Source organism: Vipera berus, assembly GCF_964194415.1.
Source record: "Vipera berus genome assembly, chromosome: 3".
Taxonomy (NCBI): Eukaryota; Metazoa; Chordata; class Lepidosauria; order Squamata; family Viperidae; genus Vipera; species Vipera berus.
In genome coordinates, this window is record NC_138204.1 from 149,334,650 (window position 1) to 149,349,910 (window position 15,261).

The 15,261-nt window shown below is 40.3% G+C and overlaps 1 protein-coding gene across 4 annotated transcripts in view; it reads left to right on the plus strand.

Moving 5' to 3' along the window:
* Positions 1-15,261, plus strand: part of ATXN1 (ataxin 1) — a 234,641-nt gene that overhangs the window by 102,754 nt on the left and 116,626 nt on the right. The gene's annotated exons all lie outside the window — the stretch shown is intronic.

The window sequence follows — 15,261 nt, forward strand, 5'->3', positions numbered from 1 at the left end:
TGGACTTTCCTTTCACCACCAGACACATCCACAGCTGAGCGTCCTTTCGGCTTTGGCCCAGTTGCTTCATTCTTTCTGGCGCTACTAGTACTAGCCCTCTGCTCTTCCCCAGTAGCATATTGGACGCCTTCCGACCTGAGGGGCTCATCTTCCAGCGTCATATCGTATTGCCTTTTGGCACTGTCCATAGGGCTTTCATGGCAAAGATACTGGAGTGGGTTGCCATTTCCTTCTCCAGTGGATCACGTTTTGTCAGAACTCTCTGCTATGACCTTTCAGTCTTGGGTGGCCCTGCACGGCATAACTCATAGCTTCATTGAATTACGCAAGCCCCTTCGCAACGACAAGGCAGTAATCCATGGGGAAAAACAGAATAAAAACATTAAAAATGCCAATTTAAAACTAATGTTAGCACTAACACTAAAACCATTTAATAAATTTAAAGGCTAGTAAAATTATGAGGTAGAACATGTCATATTCTGGGGAAATGCAGGAGATAACCCATTCTGTATGCCAGAAAGGCAGGCCTCTGACAGCTAGACATTTTCAAGACGGACTATATCTTTACAGCTAAACTGGTTTGAAATAGAAAATGTGACCTTTTATATTGTAAAATCTTATACTGCTTAAGGCTTAAAAATCAGTCCCAGCATGATAAATTGTGCTCAATATGCTTTTTGCAAACAGTGCAGATTGTTTAATATGATATAAACACCATCCCTGTAGTATTGCTGCATTTTACTCTGCTTGCAACTTCCTTTCATTATCTGGTGATTGCGAGAGTATCGACAAGCCTTAGATTGTGCTTCTGAGTAAAAGCAGAACTATTTACTGTGCTAGGAATAATGAAAGCTACTGTGCTTTTATATTGTTCGTAACTGATACTGGATTCTTATTTCTGATACTGATACTGAAATGGATGTATATTTGGGGATCATACTATTCCAATGTGCTGCTATTCTGCTATTGTGTTTCAGGTAGCCCTCATTTAGCTACCACTGCTAAGATTGGCAACTTTGGTGTTAAGTGAAGTGGCTGCTCAATGAAACCAAATTGTGGTTATGATCTTACTTCAGCTTTCCTTGGCTTTACAAATCTGAGAAGATCATAAATGTGAGGATTGGTTATAAAGTTATTCTTTTACCATCATCATATCTGCAAACAATTACTAATCAAGGACTTTCTATTCTGTTGTGAGCCATCTTGGGTGTGGTATGCAGGCTGTTATGCATGTTGATAGTGCTTTGTACTAATCATACTTTTTGAGCTAATGCAGTTCATGCAGTTTAAAAGAGTTGTAGCTGTAAGCATTGTCATCTTGCTTATAGAGAATAACTGTATTTGGCTTTGTGTGTTAGTTTTTCCTACTACAGTACAACAGAGCAGGGTCAGCATCTAGTTACAAATGATGGAAAATAAATAATTATCAGTATTCCCATTCATTGCTTATATTTATGTGTGAAAGATAGTTATGTTTGGCTTAAGTGCCTGAAGCGAGGGTCAGAAAATCATCAGGACTTGATTGATAGCTCTGGCAGAAATTTTGGGGGATAATTACCCATTGCAGTAAGTGACATGATGCTCTTCAATCTTTTATTTCTTTATTTTACTCTTGAAAGTGGATGTTTTTTTGAGTGTAATTTCTTTGTGAGGTACTAAACAAGCTTTTGGTTTATATTATTTCAGAACACAGGCAAGACTTATTCAGTTGAGCCTGTTTCATATATAAAATCTCTTCAACTTAAAATTGTATTTCCTATTTGTTCTTTGGTGCGTATAACCCACTCAGATTTATTACATTTGTGAGAACTACCTCTTGTCTGTGGCCTTGTAATGTGTCTCCTGTTTCATAAAGAAATTACTTCGTGCACTTTAAATAATGCTAGTAGTTTCCCTAACAACAGAACACATGGGGGGGACTTTATTTAAATGTGAAACATTTGAGTTATTTGCAGCATGCAAAGTTATATTTTTCTTTTCTGCTTTTTCTTTTTGCATGGAAGAATTATTTTAGTTAGCTAGTTGTAAAGGAATTTTTCCTCCTGTCAGAGATGTTCATAACCTCTAATTTGCTTGCCACGCCTTTTGCAAAGAACAGCAAGTGCTCAAGCAGATGGCAAGAAGCCACAGAACTGTCAAGGCATTTACTGCAGAGGAATGTTGAGTGTTGCCTCCCATTTTGTATTGCATTTGATGGAAATAAGGTCAAGTAAACGATTTTTGCAAATAGTGTATGCTGTACTCTCTCTAGCTGTCCACTCAAGAAGTACTCTGCAAAACAGACTGATTTATCAGCAGGCTGCTAAATCAAAATGGGAAATGTAATCTTTATATGAACAAGTGGAAGGGGAAGATATCAGTCTAAAGCTGTCAGTCGTTACCTTTTAGTTTGTTAATTACAGGTTTCAGTTTATTTCCTGTTCATTGGTAATAAGGAATAACACCTTTAGGTTTATTTCTTGCCTGACCCAGCTTCATTTTTGAAGAATTTTCCTTTTTTATCCCCAGCAGCAGTGATGAGTACATTTACGTATTGATCCCAAATTATTAAAAAAGTGTATCAGATGTTTCTAACCTTATTTCTCAAAGAAATGTTTAAACTGGGAAAAAATAAGAGTACTAATTAGTGTCTCATTAAATACTTCTAGTCAAGTATGCTAATTTTCTTGCAAGAATAATGTAATCTGTAAATAAAAATATAGTCCATTAAATAGTGAATGCAACCTGGAACAGCAAAAAAAAAAAGAATCAGATTTCTGTACATCTTCCAACAGCATAGATGCCCACACAATTTTATTGAGAAGTCTGTTGTAGTCAACCATTACAGCAAAACCAACACAGACTATGAAAAGGCTAACACAAGAACACTTCAGAAACAACCAATTGTACACAAACCAATTAGAGTCCTCCAAAATATCTTAAATACACCAAAACCAAAACCCAAGAGCTCAGGTGTGTCAAACTTGCAATGTCACATGACGTGTCCCGACATACCGTAACTTTTTTTCTGTTGCTGGCAATGGGGTGGGCGTGGTTTCAGCATGACTCATCTGGCCCACGAGCCGGCAGTTTGACACCCCTGCAATAGCCCAAGAAAAAAAACCTCAGGACTCATCTACAAGGACTGTAACAGGTACTCTGTAGGACAGACAGGCAGAAGGCTATCAGAGTACATCCATAAACACCAACTAGCAGTCAGAAAAATCCTTATTCTCACAGTACATGGACAAACTCAGTCAGAATTTCAACTTGAAAAAACAGTGAGCATCTTTGTTGTTGTTAGTTGCGAAGTCATGTCCGACCCATCGCGACCCCATGGACAACGTTCCTCCAGGCCTTCCTGTCCTCTACCATCTTCTGGAGTCCATTTAGGCTCACGCCTACTGCTTCAGTGACTCCATCCAGCCACCTCATTCTCTGTCATCCCCTTCTTCTCTTGCCCTCATTCTTTCCCACCATTACACTCTTCTCCAGTGAGTCCTTCCTTCTCATTAGGTGGCCAAAGTATTTGAGTTTCAACTTCAGGATCTGGCCTTCTAAAGAGAAGTCAGCGTTGATCTCCTCTAGGACTGACCGGTTTGATTGCCTTGCAGTCCAAGGAACTCGCAGGAGTCTTTTCCAGCACCATAGTTCAAAGTCTTCAATTCTTTGGCGCTCAGCCTTTCTTATGGTTCAACTTTCACAGCCATACATTGCAACTGGGAAGACCATAGCCTTGACTATACACAATTTTGTTGGCATGGTGATATCTCTGCTTTTTAGTGTGCTGTCTAGATTTGCCATGGCTTTCCTCCCCAGGAGCAAGCATCTTTTAATTTCTTGGCTGCAGTCCCTGTCTGCAGTGATCTTGGAGCCCAGGAAAATAAAATCTGTCACTACCTCTATTTCTTCCCCATCTATTTGCCAGGAATTGAGAGGGCTGGATGCCATGATCTTGGTTTTCTTAATGTTTAGTTTCAACCCAACTTTTGCACTCTCCTTCTTCACTCGTAAGAAGAGGGTCTTTAGTTCCTCTTCACTTTCTGCCTTTAGAGTGGTATCATCTGCATATCTTAGGTTGTTGATATTTCTCCCGGCAATTTTATTTCCAACTTTTGATTCATCTAGCCTTGCCTTTCTCATGATGTGCTCTGCATATAAGTTAAACAGGCAGGGTGACAGTATACAACCTTGCCGGACTCCTTTCCCAATTTTGGAACCAATCAGTGGTTCCGTGTCCAGCTCTCACTCTTGCTTCTTGACCCGCATATAGGCTTCTCAAGAGATAAATAAGATGGTCTGGTACTCCCATCTCTTGAAGAACCTGCCACAGTTTGTTGTGATCCACACAATCAAAGGCTTTAGCATAGTCAATGAAGCAGAAGTAGATGTTTTTCTGGAACTCTCTAGCTTTTTCCATGATCCAGCGTATGTTGGCATTTTGGTCTCTAGTTCCTCTGCCTCTTCGAAATCCTGCCTGTATTTCTGGTAGTTCTCGATTCACATACTGCTGGAGTCTAGCTTGTAGGATTTTAAGCATAACTTTACCAGCATGAGAAATGAGTGCAGTGCTGCGATAGTTTGAACATTCTTTGGCACTGCCTTTCTTTGGAATTGGAATGTAAACTGATCTTTTCCAATCCTGTGGCCACTGTTGAGTTTTCCAAATTTGCTGGCAAATTGAGTGTAGCACTTTTACTGCATTGTTTTTTAAGATTTTGAATAGCTCAGCTGGCATACTGAGATAGGGCTCGCAACTTGGGTGTCTTCCTGGACTCACAGCTCAGTTTGGAAGACCATGTAGGAGCTGTGACCAGGGGGGCTTTTGCCCAGGTTCGCCTGGTGCGCCAGTTGCGACCCTATCTGGACCGGGATGCCCTGCGTACAGTCACTCATGCGCTCGTAACCTCTCGTATAGACTACTGCAATGCTCTGTACATGGGGCTGCCCTTGAGGACCACTCGGAGTCTTCAGCTGGTGCAGAATGCAGCCACGCGAGTTGTGATGGGGGTCTCCCGATATTCCCATGTAACACCTCTTCTCCGCGAGCTGCATTGGCTTCCAGTTGCCCTCCGGGTGAGATTCAAGGTGCTGGTGATTACCTATAAAGCCCTAAATGGCATGGGTCCGGATTACTTACAGGAGCACCTGCTGCCGGCGTCATCTTCCCTTCGTCCTGTGTGCTCCCACAGAGAGGGCCTCCTTAGGGTGCCGTCGGTCAGAGAGTGTCAGCTGGTGGCCCCTAGGGGGAGAGCATTCTCTGTGGGCGCGCCAGCACTTTGGAATCAATTACCGGTTGAGCTCCGGATGGCTCCCGAACTTCGCTCTTTCCGCCGTGATCTGAAAACCTAGTTATATGAACAGGCCGGCCTGGTCTAAGGGTTTGGGGTATTTTTAACTATTTATTGTTAGGGCTAAATTAATTTAATCTTACTTTTAACTTTTGTATGTAGTACTTTTATTGCCCTGTACACCACCCTAAGTCCTTCGGGAGAAGGGCGGTATAGAAATTCAATAAAATAAAATAAATAAATAAATCTTAGAACAAGTCAAATCCAAAAATTCCTGGAAGCTTGGCACTTAGACAAATGGGCTATCAATAGGCACACAGAAATAAACCATGCTTATACACCATTTAAAAGAGACAACAAAACTTAAAAAAAAAGAACAGATAGATATTAATGCCAGACATATAACAAAGCAGAAAACAAGACACTAGTCAAGGAATTACCAAGGAGATCATACTCCCACCAAAACTGGCAGGGCAAGTTACTGTACATAAACAGGAAGAAAACCCCACACTCATTTGCACTGATTACGTTACCTAATTGGGTAATGAAACATCTGCAGACAGCCAACAAAGCTCAGAACGCACCAAGGACTCCATAGTGAATGCAGACTCTAACTGTACAGCTTTATTGTACTTCAAAAAATAATTGGGATTAAAGTAGACAGTTTATATACTGGCATACCAAATTTGACTTCAGTTCCAGACCACTGCAATAAAGTGCATATTGAAGTTAAGCAAGCCACATAAACCTTTTGGTTTTCCAGTACCTACAAAAGTTATGTTTACACTATACTGTCGCTATTAAGTATGCAGTAGCATTATGTCTAAAAAAATGTACATACCTTCATTTAGAATACTTTTATTTCTGAAAACATGCTGATCATTATCTGAGCCTTCAGTGAGTCATAACCTTTTTCCTGGTGGAGGGTCTTGTAAAAAATGCAAAACTGTTAAGTGCAATTAAGTGAAGCACAATAAAACTAGGTATGCCTGTAATTTAGATTTATACTCTTTAAATGTTTGCTGTTTATCTTATTTGACAAGTAGCAAACTTGTCCACTTGATTGATTGCTAGTATACAGTGCTAATCTAATGTTAATTTTCTGCAGTTAAGATTTATTTCCTAAATATACCGGCTGCTGACATTCTGTAAAGCAAGACTAGAAGCCTGTGATCTTTCAGACTTGGTGTTCCTTCAGATTTTGCTTGACGTATATATAACTCATTATTTCAGTCTGTTGATTGGGATCCTTGGAGTTACGATGCAGAACAGCAAAAGGCCACAGATTCTTCGTTTCAAACATGAACATGGATTTTGATAAACATCTTGAAAATTGTGACCCCCTTTAGGATTGTTTACTATATATGATTACTATATAAAATAGGTTTTGAGCATCCAAGTAAACTATCGCACTGTGCAACATCAAGTGGACAGAGTGCTCCACGGAAGAAATAGTTTAGTTCGGAAAGATCCTTGAGAAAGTCTTTTAGACATTTTAAATGTTAAACGAATGGAGAGACTACCGGTAGTCCTCAATTTACAGTGGTTCATTTAGTGACCATTCAAAGTTACAATGGCCCTGGAAAAAATGACTTATGATCGTTTTTCTCACAACTATTGCAACATCTTCATGGTCACGTGACCAAAATCTAGGTGCTTGGCAACTGTTTCATATTTATGATGGTTGCAGTGTTCTGCAGTCATGTGATCATCTTTTACGACCTTCTGACAAGCAAACTCTATGGGGAAGGCAGATTCACGTAAAAACCATATTACTAACTTAACAATTGCAATGATTTACTTAACACCTGTGGCAAGAGCCGTTGTAAAATGGGGCAAAGTTCACCTAAATGTTTCACTTAACAAAAATTTTAGGCTCAATTGTGGCCATAAGTAGAGGACTACTTGTACTTACCCATAGTGGTGGTGCAGTGGTTAGGATGCAGTATTGCAGGCTTACTCTGCTGACTGCCAGGAGTTCGATCCCGACTGACTCAAGCTTGACTCAGCCTTCCATCCTTCCGAGGTTGGTAAAATGAGGACCCAGATTGTTGGGGGAAGTATGCTGACTCTGTAAGCCTCTTAGAAAGGGCTGTAAAGTACTGTGAAGCGGTATATAAGTCTAAGAGCTATTGCTAGTGCTATTACCCACCTTTTGGGAACTAAATTTGCCATGTGCAAACTGCTTCCCACCACCCTAGTTCCCAGTACTTTGTTGTGGTTAGTATTAGTCTTGCCGTGGATCCATTGACAGTGGGATCTATGCAGCAGTTCTTACTCTATATTCTTAATAGTGTTGAAGCATGAAAACAGTAGGCCTGAATAACTTTTGCTGTTTAAGTGAAGGATCTGATTTTGGTGAAGAAATGCAGGATATCAATATGCATGAAGTGTAACAATTTATTTATGATAAGATAAACTTTATTGTCATTTTTTACTGTGAGCACAACGACACACCTCAAAAATGAGGGATAAATTGTGAAATAAACACTGTGTGCACATAGTTTATACTCCAGCCATATCTTCTCAGGTCCTCTAAGGTATTCTCTTAAAATACTGTTGTTTATATAAAATTTCTTTTGAAAATAGTGCTTTAAAAAAGCATTATCTCCACTCCCGTGGATTTGTATTGTTTGATTGCTAGGAATTCAAAATTATAGAAGCTGGAAAACCTACTTATAAACATGTAGACAGTTATAAAACGTACCATTTACTCTTAAAAGAATGGTATTCATGAAACAAATTTATTTGTGTATGATTTTGTTTGTGTATCATGGATATCTCTATTATATAAATCATAGGTTTCTTGCATTGATGAATAATAAGATTTTGAGGACTGGACTGACAAAAGTATAATTACCAATTACCTTTTCTTTTAAATGAGTTACGATTCTTCCTGAGATACACTATTTGTAAAAATATATATTAAAAAACCCTGCAATTGAATATTCTTATCTTAAATGTAACAGTTTTCATAATAAACATAGTTATAAATTACTTTAATGGACTATCTCTATACAATATCTCTGCAGAAATTGTTCTGCCAAATAGCAAGAATATTCCATTTAGTGGCCCTGGAGATGATTCCTGGATGGTAAAAGATGCCTAGGAGGTAACCTGTGCATAGGTCCAGTTTCCTTGAGTAAGAAATAACCATTGGATCAAAAGTTCCTGGATAATTACCATCCAGTCTCCAATCTTCCTTTGTTAGGCAGGGAATTGGAGAAGAACATTGGGTTTCAACTCCAAAGGTACATAGAGTAAGTAGATTATCTGGATCTGTTTCAGCAGATTTCAGGGATTTAGTATGAAGCCAGCACTGATCTTGCTTGTTAATGACCTATGGCAGAGCCAAGAATGGGGTGGTGCATCTGTTTTAGTACCATTGACATCAGTATCCTTTTGGGCCAGCTTTAGGAGTTGGGATGGGAAGCACCATCTTGCAGCGGTTCTTCTTTTGCTGTGATTAGTTTCAATCAATGTTGATTGGTGGGAGAGATCTATCACCATGGGTTCTTTTATTTGTGAGTTGCTGCAGAATTCAACACTTTTGCCTTTTCTGTTAACATCTGTGTAAAACTGATGTGTGAGATCATCTGTTGGTTGGGAGTCAGGCATCATCAGTATGTCCTAGCTTAATCCCTGAGGGCTGCTTAGGTCTGGATGGAGAAGAACATGCTGAAGCCCAATCCTGACAAGGCCCAGTGTCTGTGTTTATTTGATCACATTGATTCCCAGCATATTGCATCATTAGCCCTCAGTAGAGTTGCACTTTCCCATTCAAGATTGGCATACAATCTGGGATTCTGTCAGCCCCACCAGATAGATTAGACTCCATAGGAAATAATAAGAGAATCTTGCAAGCTTCTCCCCTTATACTCCAGTAAATCAGGGAAGCATCTGCCTGATCTTCTGCTTTTTCCTTACAAACAGTTCTTGCATATTTCTATAAAAGTCATCTCCCTTAAATCTCTAGGTCTTCTTTCCCTCTTGCCATCTGCTTGAGGAGCAGGTGGCAGATGTACTAAAGAGGGCCTTTGCACAGGTACATCTAGTATATACTTTCAGGTAATCACTTAGGTCATAGTCACCCCACAATTAGATTACTGTTACACACTTTATGTGCGGCTGCCTTTGAAGACCTAGGCTGGTCCAGAATACAGTGACATAGCTCATTGTTATGCTCATAAGATTCTACTACTTTGCAAGGTACACTGGTTGCCATTTGGCTTCTGGGTGCAATTCAAGTACTGGTTATTTAAAGCTCTTCATGGCATAGGGTTTATCTCCAGTTGTTTCTGCCCATACAATGTGATCAAGCAGGGTAGATGCACTCTGAGTCCTGTGATTTAACAGATCTGGAAAATGGGCCTTCTGTGTTATAATGCCAGCCTTCTGGCATGACCTCCATCCCTTGCATGCATTTCTCACCCTTGTGATAGTTAGGCAATTCTTAAAAAACATGGTTGTTCTCCAAGGCTTTGGGACAGGGTGATTTAAAAGCTGGAATGAAGGGGGGGGAGGGGAGGGGAATTGTTTGTTATTTTTATTATGCCGGCTGAATGGTCTGTTTGAATGGTTTTATGCTCAACCACTGTTATATCAAATTTGGTATGTTGTTTTTCTGTTTTATTTGTAAGTTAGATGTTCGGTAGCCTCTAAATTTGGAAATTAAATTGAATTAAACATGTTTTTAGTTGAAAATCAGTCCAATTGCAAAGGCAGGTTTCTTGCTTTTTTAATGTAAAGGTAAAGGTAAAGTTTCCCCGCACATGCGTGCTAGTTGTTTCCGACTCTAGGGGCTGGTGCTCATCTCCGTTTCAAAGCCGAAGAGCCAGCGCTTGTCCGAGGACATCTCCGTGGTCATGTGGCCGGCATGACTAGACGCCAAAGGCGCACGGAACGCTGTTACCTTCCCACCGTAGTGGTCCCTATTTTTCTACTTGCATTTTTACGTGCTTTCGAACTGCTAGGTTGGCAGAAGCTGGGACGAGTAACAGGCGCTCACTCTGTTACGCGGCACTCGGGATTCGACCCGCCAAACTGCCGACCTTCCGATCGACAAGCTCAGCGTCCTAACCCACTGAGCCACCGCGTCCCTGCTTTTTTAATGAGCATTGTATAATTCAGTGCATTATGTAACATTTGAGAGCTGAAACACATAGTTCCAATGTTCCTGTAGCTCCTCATTGGGTTAAAATACTGTCCACATAGCATCAGCTTAGAAAAACTACTCAATTAACCTTTATTGTTGTTGTTAGCTGCGAAGTCGTGTCCGGCCCATCGTGACCCCATAGACAATGTTCCTCCAGGCCTTCCTGTCCTCTACCATCTTCTGGAGTCCATTTAAGCTCATGCTTACTGCTTCAGTGACTCCATCCAACCACCTCATTCTCTGTTGTCCCCTTCTTCTATTGCCCTCAATCTTTCCCAGCATTAGGCTCTTCTCCAGTGAGTCCTTCCTTCTCATTAGGGGGCCAAAGTATTTGAATTTCAACTTCAGGATCTGGCCTTCTAAAGAGCAGTCAGTGTTGATCTCCTCTAGGACTGACCGGTTTGATCGCCTTGCAGTCCAAGGGACTCACAGGAGTCTTCTCCAGCACCATAGTTCAAAGGTCTCAATTCTTTGGCATTCAACCTTTCTTATGGTCCAACTTTCACAGCCATACATTGCAACTGGGAAGACCATAGCCTTGACTATACGCACTTTTGTTGACATGGTGATGTCTCTGCTTTTTAGTGTGCTTTCTAGATTTGCCATGGCTTTCCTCGGTGTTCTGTACCAGCCTACTACCGACCCTGCAGATAAGGCAGGGACAACCCCTTTACAAGAAGGCAAGAGGCTGGAACTAAGCCTGCCAAATTTATGGACACAAAAGCAAATTTATGGACACAAAAGCAAACGAACCATGAAACAGGAGCTATTCAAACAGTTGCCTTCAGCAAACCAGCCCTCCCATGCATTCCCCTTTTAAACAGTTCAGGGCGTGGCTTCTCTCTGCCTCCTTCCGAGGTGCCCCATTGCCTTCCTCTGTTTACTCCTGATTGACTGCCTCCTGCGTCGGGCGTCCTTGAACAGGGCCAGCTGTGGGTCATCTTCATCCACGCTGTCAGGCTCACACAGCTGGGTCTGCGTTGTAACCAGGTGGGAGGGGCCTGGCTGAGGGCTCTCATCAGCAAGCTCTCCAACACCCTCAGCAACCTCTCCAACACCCTCCTCCTCCTCCTCTGAATCGTCCGACCCAACTGCCGAACCCACAGGCTGACCCTGAATCACAACACTCGCAAGGAGGAAGCGTCTTTTAATTTCTTGGCTACAGTCCCCATCTGCATTGAACTTGGAGCCCAGGAAAATAAAATCTGTCATTACCTCCATTCTTTGGCACTGCCTTTCTTTGGAATTGGAATGTAAACTGATCTTTTCCAATCCTGTGGCCACTGTTGAGTTTTCCAAATTTGCTGGCAAATTGAGTGTAGCACTTTTACGGCATCGTCTTTTAAGATTTTGAATAGCTCAGCTGGAATACTGTCACCTCCACCAGCTTTGTTGTTGCTCAGCTTTTCTAAGGCCCACTTCACTTCACATTCTAGGATGTCTGGCTCAAGGTCAGTGACCACATCATCATGGTTATCAGGGACGTTAAGCTCGTTCTTATATAGTTCTTCTGTGTAATTTTGTCATCTCTCTTAATCTCTTCTGCCTTTGTTAGGTCCCTGCCATTTTGGTCCTTTTATCATGCCCATTTTTACATGAAACTTTCCCTTCATCTCTCCAATTTTCTTGAAGAGACCTCTGGTGTTCCCTATTCTATTGTTTTCTTCTATTTCTTTGCACTGTTCATTTAAGAAGGCATTCTTATCTCTTCTAGCTATTCTCTGGAATTCTGCATTCAATTGGGCGTATCTTTCTTTTCCTCCCTTGCCTTTCGCTTCCCTCCTTTCCTCAGCTATTTGCAAAGCTTCCTCAGACAGCCATTTTGCTTTCTTGCATTTGTTTTTATTTGGGATGGTTTTAGTTGCTACCTCTTGTACAGTATTGCGAACCTCTGTCCATAGTTCTTCAGGCACTCTGTCTATCAGATCTAATTCCTTAAATCTATTTGTCACCTCTACTGTATATTCAACAAGGATATGATTTAATTCATACCTGAGTGGCCTAGTGCTTTTCTCTACTTTCTTCAGTTTAAGCCTAAACTTTGCAATGAGAAGCTCATGGTCTGAGCCACAGTCAGCTCCTGGTCTTGTTTTTACTGACTGTATAGATCTTCTCCATCTTTGGCTGCAGAGCATATAGTCAATCTGATTTCTGTGTTGACCGTCTGGTGATGTCCATGTGTAGAGCCGTCTCTTGGGTACTTGGAAAAGAGTGTTTACTATGACCATCGTATTCTCTTGACAAAATTCTATCAGCCTGTGCCCTGCTTCATTTTGTACTCCAAGACCAAACTTGCCTGTTATTCCAGTTATCTTTTGGCTTCCTACTTTAGCATTCCAATCCCCCATGATGATAACGATATCATTTTTTGGTGTTAGTTTTATAAGGTGCTGTAGGGCTTCATAGAACCGGTCAATTTCATCCTCTTCAGCACCGGTGGTTGGGGCATAGACTTGGACTACTGTGATATTGAATGGTTTGCCTTGGATTCGAACTGAGATCATTCTGTCATTTTGGGGATTGTGTCCCAGTATTGCTTTTCCTATTCTTTTATTGACTACGAAGGCTACTCCATTTCATCTGAGGGATTCTTGCCCGCAGTATTAAACCTGATGGTCATCTGAATTAAATTCACCCATTCCTGTCCATTTTAGTTCGCTGATTCCTAGGATGTCAATGTTCAGTCTTGTCATCTCTTGTTTGACCACGTCCAGGTTTCCTTGATTCATGCATCTTACATTCTAGGTTCCTATGGAGAAAAAATCTTTACAGCATTGGACTTTCCTTTCACCACCAGATATATCCACAGCTGAGCGTCCTTTCGGCTTTGGCCCAGTCGCTTCATTCTTTCTGGCGGTACTAGTACTAGCCCACTGCTCTTCCCCAGTAGCATATTGGCCACCTTCTGACCTGAGGGGCTCATCTTCCAGCATCATATCGTTTTGCCTTTTGGTACTGTCCATAGGGTTTTCATGGCAAAGATAATAATAATAATAATAATAATAATAATAATAATAATAATAATAATAATAATAATAATAATAATAATAATAACAACAACAATAATAACAACAACAACAACAATAATAATAATAATAATAATAATAATAATAATAATAATAATAATAATAATAATAATAATAATAATAATAATAATAATAATAATTTTATTTGTATACCGCCCTTCTCCCGAAGGACTCAGGGCAGTGAACAGGGCAAACGTATAAAAGTACAAGAATACAAAAATTAAAAGAGATTAAACAGAGTGCCCAAAAGCTTACAACGGTAAGTTAAAATACATTAAAACAATAATAAAACCCAAACCCATCACCCATCAGGCCAGGCCAGCTTGTTCGAACAAGTAGGTCTTCAGATCGCGTCGGAAGGAGCGAAGGTCGGGCGCCATCCGGAGCTCAACCGGCGAACGGTTCCACAAAGATACTGGAGTGGGTTGCCATTTCCTTCTCCAGTGGATCACATTTTGTCAGAACTCTCTGCTATGACCTGTCCATCTTGAGTGGCCCTGCATGGCATAGCTCATAGTTTCATTGAATTACGGAAGCCCCTTTGCCACGACAAGGCAGTAATCCATGAAGGGCCTAACCTTTATATTATTATTTAAACCAAGGATTCATTATTAAATATGGTTATCTGTGAATCCTACTAAAACCAAGACAGCATGTTTAAGTGCATTTTACCTTATGCATGAATTAAAAACTCAAATCAAATACAGGTGTCCTCGTTTATTGACATTTAACATTCATTCAAAGTTTGGTGGTATAAAATAATTAGCTTTGTGAACAATCTCCATATTTTATAACAACTGGCTTTAAACAAGCAGACTTAATAGAGAAGTTAGAAGTAAAAGTCATGATCATGTTATATTTCACAATTGCAATAATTTGCTTAACAACCAAAGGGAAGTGAGGTTATAAGCCCATTGCAATCACTTGATATTTTGTTTAACAACCACTGTGCTTAGGGACAGAGTTGTTAGTCCCAATTGTGGTTGCTGAACGAGGGCTACCGGTATACACTTTATAGCAAATGTGTACTATTTTTTATAAATGGAATAAATTGTTAGACCACAAATAATGTTGTAAAAATATATAAGAATGTTTAATACATCCTATTTATGCAACTATGGATTGTCAATTTTAATCTAACAAATAATGCAATATTTAGCAGCTGGAAAGCATAAAGCTTTAATTGATACATCTGGTGGAGATAGCAAGGTTTTCTGGTATCTAATATATTAGCAACATAAAAATAGAAATATCTTAAAACAGCACATAGACCTGCGCTCTTTTTTCCTTCCTTGGCCTGTCCTTCTAGCTGATGAATAGAGAGAGGTAAAATGTGCAGCTACCTGCTCCCTCACACTGTTCTTTGTTCATGTTTTGACATGTTTTATTTTTATTGCAAGGAAAAAAATTGTACAGCATGTCATTTAGCTGGACACTAAGCTGTTTACTAATTATACTAAACTTCTATAATTAGAATTCTTACATTGGGAAAATATCTGAGGAGAAGCTAATACTGCCTTTTTCTCAGTATCTGAACTTATATGTACTCCAGATCTTCTCATTTATTTATCTAACTAGAATTTACTGTTCCTTTCATCTATTGGAATAGTGTTATCAGTATAGGGCAGGTTTTTTACTCCAATTTTCAAACCATATTCTTCTTCCTTTAATCCAGGGGTGTCAGCCGGCCCATGGGCCGTACGCGTTATGCGGAAGCCGCGCCCACCCCATTGCTGGCAATGGCAAAACAGTCCCGATATGTTGTGCAATATCACATGACATCACGAGAATGACATGTCTGCTTTAATCC